This window comes from Gossypium hirsutum, chromosome D01 (assembly GCF_007990345.1).
Source record: "Gossypium hirsutum isolate 1008001.06 chromosome D01, Gossypium_hirsutum_v2.1, whole genome shotgun sequence".
Lineage (NCBI taxonomy): Eukaryota > Viridiplantae > Streptophyta > Magnoliopsida > Malvales > Malvaceae > Gossypium > Gossypium hirsutum.
The window spans coordinates 52,968,150-52,984,317 of record NC_053437.1 but is presented as its reverse complement, the minus strand read 5'-3'; the positions used below and the strand labels follow the sequence as shown (position 1 = coordinate 52,984,317).

The 16,168-nt window shown below is 35.8% G+C and overlaps 1 non-coding gene across 1 annotated transcript; it reads left to right on the top strand.

The window, feature by feature from the left end:
• The first annotated feature begins 5,164 nt into the window (after window positions 1-5,164).
• Window positions 5,165-5,271, top strand: LOC121214182 (small nucleolar RNA R71). Its single transcript, XR_005909768.1, has one exon. It is a non-coding gene; the product is annotated as a small nucleolar RNA R71 (small nucleolar RNA).
• The last annotated feature ends 10,897 nt before the right edge of the window (window positions 5,272-16,168 follow it).

Below are 16,168 nucleotides of genomic sequence, written 5' to 3'. Positions count from 1 at the left end.
ATATTAAAGATATTTATTCTAGATGCTTTTTGAAAATATTCACAAAGAAAGGCACCTAGTTTTTTTATTATTTATGAAAAGAGCGACTAAATTTTAAAAATAATTCAATTAAGTCCCTAGACTTAATGAAAAATTAAAATTGAGTTGCAAATTAAAACTTGGATCAAAATTGACCCTTTTATTTGAAACTAAAAATTTATTTTTCCATTTAGGGGATAATTTCTTGGAAAATTATGTCAAAATAAATTCCTGAGAAAGATTGGAGGGGTCACAAACGGTCCCGCTTAAGTTCCAATCTCCTAAACAAAATTTATTTAAACATACTTTACCCGAAAATATACCCTAAATCATTTATTCAAAAAGAAAAATGAAAAATTAAGTATTCGATAAAATGAACGGATTTTATCCCGTTCAATTTTATCTCCCCCAATAATATTTCAGGTACTGAGCATTAACTCAGAAATTACCTCCCTTACCTTGGAGTTCAACAACTCCGTATGGATAGACTTGGTGAATCGTAAATGGACCGGACCAACGTGATTTTAGCTTACCTGGAAAGACTTCAATTTGGAATTGAACAACAAGACTTGCTGACCTGGTTCAAATTCTCGAACTCGAATGTGGTTATCATGCCATTTCTTGAGTCTTTCTTTACGTAATTTGGCATTTTCATATGAGAACATTCGAAACTTTTCTAACTCATTGAGTTGGAACATCCATTTCCCTTTCACGAGCTTAGGATCCAAATTAAGTTGTTGAAGAGCCAAGTAAGCTTTGTGCTCTAACTCCAATAGTAGATGGCAGGTTTTCCCAAAGACCAACCTATAGGGTGACATCTCTAACGGTGTCTTGTATGTTGTTCTGTAAGCCCATAAAGCATCATCTAATCTTGTGGACCAATCTTGTCAGTTCGGGCAGACTACCTTCTTAAGTATGCCTTTGATCTCCTTATTTGCCAGTTCATCTTGCCCATTTGTCTGCGGATGGTAAGCTATTGCAACCTTGTGTTTCACTCCATGCTTGTCTAATAACCATTTTAACCACTTGTTCACAAAGTGGGATCCTTCATCATTGATGATAACTCTTGGGGTTCCAAACCTTGTGAACACATGCTTCTGCAGAAACTTCATCACAACCTTAGCATCGTTTTTTGGATATGCCTCAGCCTCGACCCACTTAGACACATAGTCTACTACTACTAGTATGTAGTTGTGACCGAAAGACGGAGAAAAAGGACCAAGAAAGTCAATACCCCATACATCGAACAACTCTACCTCAATGATGTTTGTTCGAGGCATCTCATTTCTATTGGTGACATTTCCAACCCTTTGACATCGATCATAGCACTTCACGTAAGCATATCCATCCTTGAATAATGTTGGCCAAAAGAATCCGGCTTGTAATACTTTGGCCGCTGTACGTGTACCTCCGAAGTGTCCCCCACTTGGAGCTGAGTGACAGTTGTATAAAATCTTCGATATTTCATCTTCTTCCACGCATCTCCTGATCATCTGATCTGCATACTTTTTAAACACATATGGCTCCTCCCAGAAATAGTACTTCACATCGTGAAGAAACTTTTTCCTTTGTTGACACGTCTTATCAATTGGCATCAAACCACAAGTTAAATAGTTAGCAATATCAACAAACCAAGGGGTATTATGGACATGATTTACCTTCAGGATATGTTCATCTAGAAACGTCTCCTGAATTGGTCTAAGAGGAGAATTCCCTTCTTGTGGCTCCAATCTGGACAAGTGATCTGCTACTTGATTTTCGACTCCCTATTGATCTTGAATTTCTAGATAGAACTCTTAAACTAGAAGTACCCATCAGATTAGCCTCGGCTTAGCATCTTTCTTCGTAAGTAAATACTTAATTGCCGAGTGGTCCATATAGACAGTCACTTTGGTACCTACCAGATAAGATCGAAACTTGTCGAAAGCAAACACAATAACAAGTAACTCTTTTTCTGTTATCGTATAATTCAGTTGAGCTCCTGTTAGGGTTCGACTTGCGTAGTAGATGGGATGAAAACTTTGTTCCTTCGCTGGCCTAAGACAGCTCCAATTGCGAAGTCATTTGCATCACACATCAATTCGAATGGCAAATCCCTGTCTGGTGTGATGATTATGGGTGCCGTAACTAATCGACTGTTCAAATCATTGAAGGCTTTTAAGCATTCATCATCAAACTTGAATATAGAGTCCTTCTCCAATAATTTGCATAAGGGTTTAGCAACTTTGGAGAAGTCCTTGATAAATCTTCGATAAAAACCGGCGTGGCCCAAAAAGCTCCTAACACCCTTTACAGATGTTGGAGGTGGGAGTTTCTCAATAACGTCTATCTTTGCTTTGTCTACCTCTATCCCATGCCTCATTATCCGATGTCCTAGAACAACTCCTTCTCATACCACAAAATGACACTTTTTCTAGTTGAGTACGAGATTCGTTTCTTCACACCACCTTAGTACCTTAGCTAGATTAGCTAAGCAATCATCGTATGTATCTCCGAACACTGAAAAATTGTCTATAAAAACTTCCAAATATTTCTTAACCATGTCAGTAAAAATAGATATCATACATCTTGGAAATGTAGCAGGTGCATTACATAAACCAAATGGCTTGCATCTAAATGCAAACGTACCATACGGGCAGGTGAATGTCATTTTGTGTTGATCTTTTGGTGCTACTATAATCTGATTATACCCTAAGTATCCATCGAGAAAATAGTACTAATCCCGTCCTGTGAGTCTATCCAGCATCTAGTCCAAGAACGACAAAGGGAAGTGATCTTTCCTAGTCGCCTTGTTTAGCTTACGGTAATCGATGCAGATTCTCCATCCCATAACCGTTCTAGTCGGTATCAACTCGTTGTTCTCGTTCTCTACGACCGTGATACCTCTTTTTTTTTGGCACGCACTGGACCGGGCTTACTCATGAACTGTCTGAGATGGGATAGATGATACCGCATCTAACCACTTGATGATCTCTTTTTTTACTATGTCCTTAATGATGGGGTTCAGTCTCCGTTGTCCATTGATCGTTCCTTTTTTGCTATCTTTCAAGATAATCTTGTGCATGCATACAGATGGACTAATGTCGTGAATATCGGCTATGGTCCATCCGATGGCCTTCTTGAATTTTTTCAGAACTAAGATAAGTTTCTCTTCTTGCATAGTGGGCAATTCTACTGAAACAACCACAGGCAGAGTAGAAGCGTTACCTAAATAAATGTATTTTAAATGAGAAGGTAATACCTTGAGTTCTAATTTAGGTGGCTCCTCAATCGATGCTTTTAGTTGATAATAGTCCCTCTTTTCTAACTCCAAAGATTCAAAACGGGATTGCGGATTAAATCCCCTTTGATTAGCTTCTAGCAAAGCTAAGTATTCATCCTCCTCTTCATCATTTGGAGGATCCGACGTCAAAATTCTTTCCAGTGGGTCCTCAACACAGTTGAGTTCTTTCTCTACTATTAAATCCTCTAAATCAGACACTGTAGAGCAATCATCCATTGTGTCAGGGAATCACATAGACTTAAAGACGTTAAATGTTACCTGATCATCCTGAACACGCATAGTGAGCTCATCCTTCTGCACATCAATAAGAGTCCTTCCAGTTGCTAGGAATGGCCTTCCTAGGATGATTGGTACTTCTTTGTCTACTTCAAAATCTAAAATTACAAAGTTAGCAAGAAAGATAACTACACATACCAATACGTCCTCAATTTTTCCTTCTGGATGTGCTAAGGATTGATCTGCTAGTTGAAGCGTAACTGTAGTTGGTCTAACTTTTCCTACCCCCAACTTCCTAAATATTGACATAGGCATCAAGTTGATACTTGCACCTAACTCGCATAATGCCTTACCACAATATGTTGCTCCAATGTTGCACGGTATGGTAAAACATCAAGGATCCTTTAATTTTGGGGGTAGTTTGTCTCGAAGTTATGCACTGCATTCCTTCGTCAGAGCTACCATCTCAAATTTTCCAATTCTTCGTTCTCAGACAAGATATCTTTCATGAACTTGACGTAGTTCGGCATTTGCTCAAGTGTTTCAACCAACAAGATGTTGATGTGAAGTTGCTTGAGTACGTCAGGGAACTTTTTGAATTAAATCTCCTGCTTCTGTTTTTGAAGTCTTTGAGGGTAGGGTGGTGGTGGTTTCATTACTGGGATTGATTTTGGTTGATTCGTCTTTGGCGGCAATTTTGCATCTAACGATGTTGTTAGTTTATCAGAATTAGCTGGTCCTGAGGTTACTTTGTCGGGTTTTGCAGATTCTAGTTCTGGTGAAACTAGAATTTCAACACTTGTTGAACTTCTTCTGAATCTTGAGTGTCAGCAGGATCCTTTTTAACATCGACAGTGTTGGGCTCTACTATCTTTCTGCTCCTCAATGTCAACGCTTTACAATGTTCCTTCCCTAGATTTCTCGGACTCTTTGTGTCACTAGGTAGAGTACCTTGTGGTTGGTTCTTGAGTTCAGTAGCAAGCTAGCCCACTTGATTCTCCAAATTCCTTAGACTGACGTCGGTTTTCGCCATGTATGCCTTCAATAGATTCTCTAAGCTATTGATGGTTCTACTTGGGTTGGTTTCTGAACTTGTTGGGGGAAACTAGGTGGCTGAGTTAGTCTAGGTTGGGCGTAAGTGTTACTGGTTCCAGCCCCTTGGTTACTCCAGGAAAAACTCGGGTGATTTCGCCACGATGAGTTATAAAAGTTGGATTGCAGTCCTTGCCTCCCTTAGTTTTGTTTTGGTTACCCGTTTAATATACGGATTTGGGGTTCGATGGACATTCTTCAAACAAATGTTCTTCCTCACAATGCACACATGCTATATTCTCAAATTGGTTAGGTGGTTGGGCTGCAAAACTCTTAGACCCATTAGTGGTAAGATTCTTAAGCATTGAGGATATTGAAGATACCTGAGATGCGAGTGAAGTGAGAGCGTCCACTTCATGTATTCTAGTGACTCGTCTTCCTGACGCTACTCAATTGGTTGGCCATTGATAATTGTTGTTGGCAATCCTCTCAATAATTTCGTAAGCCTCATTATAAGACTTAGAAAAGCGAGCACCATTAGCAGAGGCGTCCACTACAATCCTCATGTGAGCGTTGAGACCATTATAGAATGTCTCAAGTTGAATGCAATGTGGGATTCCATGATGAGGGCACTTTCGTAATAACTCTTTGTACCTTTCCCATGCTTCATACAGGGACTCATCATCCATTTGTTAGAAGGCAGTGATCTCATTCCTCAACTTGGCATTCTTGCTCCACAGGAAATACTTCATGAGGAATCTCTCGGCTAACTCTTGCCATGTAGAAATAAAGTTCGGTGGGAATGAGTTCAATCAGACACGAGCTTTATCCCTTAGCGAATATGTGAACAGCTTAAGTCGTACTGCTTCTTCGAGTACTCCGGCTAACTTGAAAGAATCGCTTACTTCCATAAATTGTCTTAAGTGAAGATGAGGATCTTCAGTAGGCATTCCACTGAATTGGCTCACAGTCTAAAGCATCTGGAACATGACTGGCTTCAGCTCGAATTGTTGTGCCTCGATTTTGGGTCCCCTAATACCCTGATTAAGATCATTAAATACTGGCATGACATGCTGTCGTAAAGCTCTATCCCTATCATCAGCAAAAAGGATAGGATTTTGAGCAAGGCTTACTTCATTTCCTTGATTCATATTCTCAAAGTTTATCTCTTCGGTCATTCTCTGGTTCGCTTGTCTTTTTCTCTATCGAAAGGTTCGTTCTATTTTAGGGTCCATAAGGAGTAAGTCGATAATCTGATCAATACTCATAAAAACCTGAAATAATCACAAAAAGATGAAGTAAAGATTTAAACAGGAAAATAAATAAACCAAAATGTAAAAACAGATTCACAAATAATGGCTTTTTTTTAACACAGTCTCAGGCAACGGCGCCAAAAACTTGGAACGACGAAATGTGCAAGTGTACACAATTGCAACAAGTAATAAAGTGACAAGTAAATGTCGAGTTATCGTACCCACAGGGACTGTAAAAAGGAATATTTATGAAATTAAAAAATAAGGGTTAAAAACTAAGTAAAAAAATTTAAAAATAAAAAGGTTCTAATGCACGATTTCAAATAAGGTTTAATCAAGATGATATAATTGTGTTGGATTAATTACATTCCTTTAACTTAGAATTATTAAACTTATGTTTATACTGCTACGAACAATTTCACGGCAACTCGGTAATTTTTTAACTACTGCTCATACATACTTATTAATTTAACCAATCTCTTGAACATTTCTCAATGTCAATCCAAGCGATTAATCAATCTCCACAAGCATATAAAAGATCAAGTGAAGTAATAGAGTATTTCTACCTTGAAATAGTTTAATCACAATAATCTTGCAAGTTATCCAAGGCATATGTAGCGCCAAATACAATGCTAAATTAACTTCAGCTACCTTATAAGAATAAACATGCACTGATCAAGTATTGTGTCGATTAATTACAATTTCAATATGATTTAATAATTAATTCATTAGTTATCTAACAATTAATATTGCAAGAATAACTTAGGCATGATTTTACTTAATCAAGCATCTTACCGAGGCCTATAACATCACAAACACAATTTCAATAATTCAAGCAAGCAAAATATAATCAACCCAACACAGATTAAATTCAAGCTAGATTGATTAAAATAACCATTTCAATAGCATAAATATTCATAAACATGTTTTTCTAAACAAGAACGAAATTTAAAGAGATAGGGAACAAGAAGCAAATCTAGTGTTTCTCCGTGGCTTGATAGATTTCTCCGTTCTTCGTTCTTCGTTGTCCTCGGCTATCAAGGTGGCTTATGAACACTTTAATTGCTGCTCAAAAATGGCTGATGAGGACCTCTTTCCCAAGAGAAGAAATCAGCACTTGAACAAAAGGGAAAATGGGAAGGAAAAGTTAAGAGAAAGTGAAAGTGGAGAAGAGAGAATGAGAGTGTGAGGGATGAGTTGAATGATCAGCAAGGGGTGGATTTTATAGTTGGTTGTGGCTGCTAAAAATAGAAAATTCCATCAGCCAAATAGACCCCCCTTTTCCGGCCACACACATGGCAAAGTTGAGAGATTCAAGTTTGCTAAAAATAGCCTGGGGCAAATCCATAAAGCCACATTTTTTGGAGGGGTTTGAATGCAAGGTTGAAAGTTCTTCAAGGGCTTCTTTGCAAGCTTCAAATTTCCTCGATGCTTCAAATTGCTTCTCAGTTTTATTCTTCGAGAATTGTCTGCCGAGCCAATTTTCGCCCTTTGTGCGAATCTATCAAAAATAGTCAAAATTAATTAAAATTAACTATAAAATTAATTAAAATTCATCATGTTAATATTTTTAACATAATTTAATTATTTTATAATATTTAATTATTTTTTGAAAAGAATTTAATCGAAATATCATGATTTAAGTTAAAAAGGGCATGTAAAAACACATAAATTTTCGTGTTTCTAATAGTAACTAGGTTTTAGTTGTTTTTACGAAAATTTTAAAATTGAAATACTGAGTGGTTTTGTTTTTGCAAAATACTTATTATAACACGAATTTTTTATAAAAGCATCATATTATCGTAACTTCGTTTTAAGTTATTAAAATAAGAAATTTTCAATTTAATTTTTCTTAAAAATGATTTCTGGTAAAAAGCTTTTCGCAGCGGATCTTAAAAAAAACTTAAAAAATAACTAATTTATAATCATGTTTAAAACCAAGTATAATCATAAATAATTTTAATAAACTCAATAATTTAAAATATTTGAAATCTCATCAAGCATGATGCATAGAAGTATAAATTTGTAAAATAATGAAACAACCCAATAAAAATGTTCAATGTCCAAAGTAAAAAATAACAGCCCAATAGTTTACAAACTCATTAAAATCCATCCAATAGGCTCCACCGAATGTCAAATCCAAGCCCTAAGTCTGAGTATTACATGAAAGGTTGTGAAACTAAAGGAGTGAGCTTTTAAGGCCTAGTGTGAGTCTTTTAACAAATAAAAATCAATAAAAAATAATCATCATACAAAATAATCAATTCTCTTTATCCACATGATCATGTCAATGCAATTTTTATAAAACAGTTATGAAGATTTATTTTAAAAAATCCTACCCATCACCGCTACACTCCAAAATTGAGTTCTCCGGAACTCGTCCATCCAAACACTCTGATTTGTGGAAAAGCCACCAGTAATACAGACAAGCTTCTAGTAATGTGGTCAAGTCACCAGTAATGAGATAAATTGTCAGTAGTGCAGACAAGCTGCCAATATTGCAAATAAGCTGCCAGTAATATAGACAACCTTCTAGTAATGTGGTCAAGCCACCAGTAATATAGATAAATTATCAGTACTTCCTCCTTACACATGTCCCACCCCATACATGTGATATGGCCACAATAAACATATTTTCACTTTGTTACAGAATCTCACTTTTAGGCATGTGGATCATGCTCATCCAATCATTTAAATAATATCACATAGGCATGTTTTAACATGCAATTTACACATTATTTCGATGTATCAAAACATCACATTTTAATAGTCATATACAACATTTATGCCATAATGTCACATAACATGAGAATGAGAATAACATGCTTTTCAAATCAGTAATAAACATAACCACACAACATGTTTTCACAAAATAGTTGGTTCAGAAACACTTACTTGTATCATCCATTTTGACAGATTTAATCTCCCATTTTAGTATGATTGAAATATTCGTATAAAACATAAATCAAGCAATAATATTTTATTTAAGCATTTTTAACGATATATAACTTGCATCAAGTTAGACCCACACCTGATAGTAGATCTGGTTTGAAACTCCACTCTAAAGAACATCTACACTCAAATCCTAACTAATGGAATACCGATCTGTTATCAAGGTGACTTTCTATTAATGAATAGTCTTTAAATAATCTTTGTGATTAATCACTTAATTTAAATAATCCGTTTAGAACTTAATCTTATAAATAATCGCCTGTACAATGGTTTAGTTCCCAAAATTAGGAGCTTTCTGGAATGGTGTCGGTCGACCCTTCAATAAAAATAAAGTAAAATACAATGATATGTTAATACACGAGGAAAAATGCACTATAAGTCCTTATAGACATTTGGTCAAAAGGAAAAGGTAGGAAAGAAATAGTGGTTTACATCCACTATCATGCTTACTCTAAATCAACTGAATCAAAAGGGATGTTGGGTCACTAAGGTCTTAAGTTGGAGAGGAAATCGAACCTAGAGCAATCGATCACTTGGAAAAGTGAGTCAAAAGTATAATAATGTTAAAATATTTTTAGAACTTATTAAAAATAAAAGAAATGAGGTTTTTTTTACTATAGAGAGTGGTAGAATACAAAAAATGATAAAGAAATGAGGAAGGATCGCTAATAGCCAGTGGAGGCACAATAACAGCGGTGTCGGTGATAGAGGAAGATGGGAGAAGGGTGTCGTGGAACTAGGGGAAAGAAGGAGAGAATGAAAAGGGAAAAATAAATAGAGAAGAAGAAGAAGAGAGAAAATGATAGTTATTTGCGATGGTGGTGGCCACAGTGGTGAATGATGGTGCTAGGGCTACGATGAAACAATACAAAAAGGGAGGACCGGTGGTGAAAGGGAGGTTCGACGGTGGTTCGATTGGAAGAGAAGTGGTAGAGGAGAGGAGGAAAATAGTGCTAAAGTGGTTGATGGCTAAAACAAAAGAAGAAAAATAGAGAAAAAGGAAGGAGCTAGAGAGAGGGACGACAATAAGGGGAAGAGTGTAATGAAAAATGATTCAATAGGTGAATTGTTTTTGTCTAGGTACAATGAATCAATTCATATGGCAATGATGGAGAAAAGGGCATGTGGAAGCGACAAAGGAGCAAAAAGGATATCACATTTGTAAACTTATGGCATGTTAACTTGTTAAGAAAGGAAAGAAATCCTCCCATGCAAGGCAACAAGTGGACGGCAGAGGGGCGTATTGACCATTCAAATTTGGAAAAAAAAATAAAGAAAAAGGTTGTGAATGTGGAAACTTGAACCTAGGACCCTTAGGATATTTTTAAAGCTCCTAACCATTAGGCCATATTTATTCCTTGTTCTCAACTTAATAAAAGATAATTAAAACATTGGACGTGACACAATATGATCCTAATTTATCTTATGGTAACCATTACATATTTTTCATGAAAAGTCAATTACTATCAAATAGTGATCAAGTCATCCATTACAAAGACGGATGACCCAGGGCCACATTTAATTTTCATCTACCATGTGATGTCATTTTTTGGGTGTGACATATGGGGTGTGACAAAGAGGCTGTGAGAACGACGAGGATGTCGTGACGCAAGCAATGCTGAGAACGTTACAATGGGTTGTTGGAGGCCGAACCAGATCGAGGAGCCACAAATCTGTTGTGGAGAAACTTCAATCAAATGGGAAAAAATGTTCAAAGGCTTTGTTGATACAACTCCCACTGTTGCTGAGCATTGGATAGAGTGGACCAAAAGGATTCTGAATGACTTAAACCTTACTTTAGAGTAGAAATTAGAATAATGGTTTTGGGACCACAAATCTGACGTGGAAATATTTATTTTATTATTTTAATGTGCACAGCATGTTAGTAGTGTCGTATAAAAATTTCGTTAAGAAATTTTATCGTTTGCGTGCTTAATTTGATAAAAAGGACTAAATTACATAATGTGCAAAATTTGAGTTCTATTAGTAAAAGGTGTGAAATTACTATAAAATTTGACTATGAGTGGACCTAAATGGTAATTAGACCATTAATATAACTAGTGGACAAAGATGGACATCATTTAAGTGATTTTTAAAGGTTTAATTAAAGGTTATTTAAGTAATTTAATAAATAAAGTTGTAAAATGATAAAAACAAAGGCTATCATCTTTGTTTTCTTCCTTAGTCAATTTTCAACCTAAGAAAAACACCATTTTTTTGGATTCAAACATTCAACCATCTCTCTCCTTTGCATGTAAATATATTTTCATCCTGTTTTTAATGATTTCTATGTTTTTAGAGTTGTTGTAGCTTAATCTGGCTAGCCCGAGGACTAATTTGCAAAAAATTTAAAATTTTAGGGTTTTAAAATTAATGTATATGGGTTTTTTATTTTTGATGGATGAAAATGAATGTTTGTTGTTAGTTGAACAACTTTTTTAAAGGGAATTTTGATGAATTTGTTAATTAGGGATTAAATTGAAAAATAGAAAATATTCAAGGTGAAATTGTGAAAAAAATGAAATGTAGGGCTTGCTAAGGACCTAAGTAAATTTTTGCTATAGAGGGTTGACACGAAATTGCATGAATTTCATTTTATAAGATTAAGGACTAAATTGTAATGAATATACAATTATAAGGGCAAAAGCGTAATTTTTCCAAAATATGACTTTTGATTGAATTGAATAGAATGAAGTTTGAATGAATTAAGTTTGATTATTTTAATGAAGAAAAGCATTGTACGGATTTAGATTGAGGAAAGGAAAAGGTGTTGAATTAGCCGATTGTATTTCTTTATTTATGATCGAGGTAAGTTCGTACATTTAATTAACATTTTAATATGCTTGAATTAAATGCTATTATGATGTATTATGATATTATGACTCTAAGAAAATATCCAACGAAGTGTCGACGATTTTTGGATCATGTTTAAACCTTAGAAATATATAGGATACAAATGACATGTTATTAAGGGTTACCGTGTTTCAGTTGCTGATCCTGAACATTCTACCGATCACTAAATTTCCGGCATGTCTTACGATTACTTGACAGCTTGTGTGAGCAGCACTATGTAGTTATGTTTCGACTGACAGCTTGTGTGAGAAGACCCACTTATGGCTCGAGAGAGAGCATTCATATGAGAAAAGAGAAAGCAATGGTTTCGACCATATGTTAGCACACAGTGTGTGAGATTCTTGCATATCCAATATTATTCTAGTGGTTCAACGGGTATACAAAGGGAAGGAACGGCAAAGATTTCAATAAGTAATGCTATGAAAGCATGAGAAAGGTATGAGTTGGTTATGATTAAAATATGCCTAGCTATGTACATGAAAACATGAATGCTTATATCTTATGTTTATAAAAGCTATTATGTTATGCAATGAATTTGCTAAGTTATGTGGTTATCACTAACTTGAATGGTTGTTGTTGCGTAAGCTTGTGCCAAGCTATGTTGGATTAATTCATACTTACTTTTAAGCTTATATTTTGAAATGGTAAGCATTGTTTATGATTTACAAACTTACTAAGCATTGAATGCTTACTTTGTATTGTTTCTCTCATGTTTTTAGATAATCAGAAGCTCGTTCGAGATGGAAGCTTGTCAGAGATCCATCACACTATCTATCGACTATATCGATAGCATGGTTATAATGGCATGTATAGGTATCTTTGTTGATGAAATTAGCCATTATGTAAGGCTTGTAAATATGCTATTTTGGTTGATGAAATAGTTGATATGATATCATTTATGTATGGTGCTTGAAGTGGTTGCTATTTTTGCATCTAGGTACTAAAATGATGGTAGTCAAATGGTGATTATAATGGTATGCTATGAAATGTTGATTGGTATGGAAGGAGATGGTATATTAAAATGTTTATGGCTAGTTTTGGTAGCCTTGAATGTGTTAGGCATTTGGTAAATTATTTAAGGTAGATATTAGATATGGAAATGGTCATAATGGTATTTGTTGTGCATGGTAATGGTATGTGAACATTATGCTAAATATAGTATTTAAGTTGTACAATCGGTTGATTGAATTAAGGATGAATTCAGTAAGTGTTGGATCAAGCTTGATTGTTGAGATTAAGGCACCATTTTGGCATATTGGTTGAATGGTTAGTTATTATGATGTTTAAGATTGAATATGCATGTGTTAGTTGTGTTTTGAATGCATGAATATAGGTGCATTTGGTTTGTGTAAGTGGCTAGGCTTTGGGTGAGAAAAATGGCTTGAAAATGGCCTATTTTTTGTACACACGGCCAAAGACAGGGGTGTCTATCTCAGCCGTGTGTGACACACGGCCATGCAACACGGCCGTGTGTCCCCTATAGCTTACAAAGGGTTGCAAGTCAGGCAGTTACACAACCTAGCACAAGGCCTAGCAAACAGGTGTGTGAGGCCATTTCGAAGGGTACAAGGCTTGGGACACAGACGTGTGGCTTGGCTGTGTGACCCAAGTTAGTGAGTTACACGGGCACAAAAACGAGCTGGGACATGACCGTGTGTCCCTACTTCGAATGCCCACATGGCCGTGTGACCCCTGCAGTTTGAAATTTTGCATCTTTTTCTTTAAAATCCTATATGTTGTCGAGTTAGTCCTGACTCATTTCTGTTGTGTTTTTAGGGTCTCGAGGGTTGGTATAAAGGACAATGTGCTTGAGTCTGAATACTTTTGCCATGTTTTATGTTGTGTTTTGTATATGTTGAATAAATGTTCATTGAATGATGTTACCAGTAATGCTCCATAGCCCAAATACAGCGACGGATACGGGCTAGGGGTGTTACATGAGGCTAGACAACCCGCCCTTTTTTATTTCGTTAGGGGTTGTGAAGAGAGCGATATGTCCAATGTCATTGCAAGTATCTTTACCATTTATTTTATCCCATACTTTTCCTTAATTGATTAGGATCCACCCACTCTTATGTTTCTTGTAAAATGTCTAAAAAAATTAGGTGTTGGGGTAGAGGAAACTACAATTGATGTAACTGTAGTAAGCCCCTTAGGACAATCCATTATTGTAAATAAAATCTATAGGAGATGTTCGTTGGAGGTTCCAGGGGTAGTGTTTCCCGTGGATCTTATAGAGTTACCATTTAGGGAGCTCGATTTAATTCTTCATATGGATTGGTTAGTTGAACATAAAGTTAGCCTAGATTGTGCTCTAATAGGGTAACCTTGAAAAAACCCAAGGGTAGAGAAATTGTTATGGTTGGGGAGTGATGGGATTATCTATCAAATGTAATTTCTACTATGGTCATCGAGAAGTTAGTTTGTAAGGGGTGTGAAGCTTATCTAGCTTATGTGATGGATGAGAATGTTGATAGCACCACCGTAAATAGCATCTGAATTGTTAGGGAATTCCTAGATGTGTTTCTCAATGGATTACCAAGAATACCTCTAGATCGTGAGGTAGAATTCAGAATTAAACTATGGCCAAGAACCATTCCGGTGTCCATTGCTCCCTATCGCATGGCACCTAAGGAGTCATAAGAGCTGAAATTCCAACTTTAGGAGCTTCTGGATCGCAGGTTTATTAGACCCAATATTTTTGTATGGAGTGCTCTAATCCTATTTGTCAAAAAGAAATATGATTCCCTAAGGCTTTGCATAGATTATCAAAAGCTGAACAAGTTGACTGTAAAAAATAAATGGCATAATTGTCGAAAATACCCTCAATGTTTAGGGGCTTTCTAGTTTGAGGACTTAACCTTTTTTTTGGATTGACACCCTCAACGTTATGATTTTTCTAGAAATTATCCCAATTTTAACGATAAACATGAGTTGACCGTCAATTAAATGGTAGGTCAAAAAAGTAGCCTATGTGGCATGACACATAAACACAATGTCATAGATGATGTCATTTGTAAAAAAAGTGTTTAACAATTTTTTTCATTTTGTTTCTATCTTCTTTCTTCTTCTCTCTTTCCCTCTAGCTACAGTAAAATCAAAGAAAAACACAAGTTCATACCCAAATGAAAATGCTAAAAAAGAAAATAAAAGGAATTATGTGGCGATGACAACACATGTTTCCTTTAGTTTCAGTTTTGTAGCCTTATGTTCATGCGATAAGTATTATGTTTCTAGCCATGGCGGACTCACCAACAAGGAAGTGTCGTACATAAGGCAACGACAACTTCTTTATTACAGAAATGGGTTCGATGAGAGAGGGGAGAATGTCATTGCATTCCTATCGATTGGCTTGGGAAAATGAGTAGCTGAAAAGGGAGGTAAACTCTTTGAAGGGTGAGAAACAATCCTTAAAGAAAAAACTCAAAGATCTAGAGAAGAGTTACCAAGCAGAACTAGGAAGCCAGCGTCTTATGATGAAACCTTCAGGAAGTATTAGGAGGATACCCAAAGGAACCTCGTCAATCTCATGCCAGAATTGAAGTACAATTTAAATTTTCACACCTAGGTGGCTACACGTCCTTTTGATCTTAGAATGGTAGACTTTGACTGTCTCAAGGACAGTTCCACTAGCTCACTTAGCTTCGACATTTACCATTTGGAGGTGAAGAGTGGGAAACTTTTCAGAGAGAATGGAAGCTGTCAGAAGTGCTTATTATTCCATTGACACCCATTATTAAAGATGATGAGTAAGGCTCAACATCAAAAGGTCAAGTTCTAGAGGACACCTCTCCCACTGAAGAGATCCCTACAGAGCCTAATAACCAGCCTGGTGAAGGGGAAGACTGAAATCTAATTTCTTTTACCATGAACTTTATTTTTTTTTTATTTTACTTTATTCATTTTCTTCGTAATGTGTATATAATTCCTTATCCTTTCATGAATGAACTATCGTTTTATTTTACCATTTTTGTCACAATATCTTTAAACATAAGTAAACATAATTCATGAAAACAAGAGCTTAACACACCTCAGAAACTCCAAGTTTGGCATACTATGCTTACATGGCTTCTTCTTCTCCTTCATAATCTGAGAACCGACTAAACCAGGCTCTAATATCAAACTTGTAGTGGCCCAAACTCAATCCAATAAATCGGGTCTAAATCTCGGGTGTTACCACTCTAATATAAATGTAGGCTCAATATACTTGTACAAATTTCAATGAATATAACATACTTATATACCGCTTAAACTAAAATATAGGTGATTATACATCAGATAATAATAATAATAATAATAGTATTGCATAAATTAATTACAAGGAAATTCTAACTAATCTCTTGACTTATTTACTATATTCTAATACATAGATTTTTGTGCAAAACTATTGACTGCATTTATGCTACAACTTGTTATGTATGCATAATAGCCCAATATGCCTATCCTGGCATAGACCCATCTCAGCTTACCTGTAACATAATACACGGAGGTAAGTTCATAAGAACTTAGTGACATAAACACCAATTACCTAGTCTATGTTTGCACATCGCATCTAGAAATT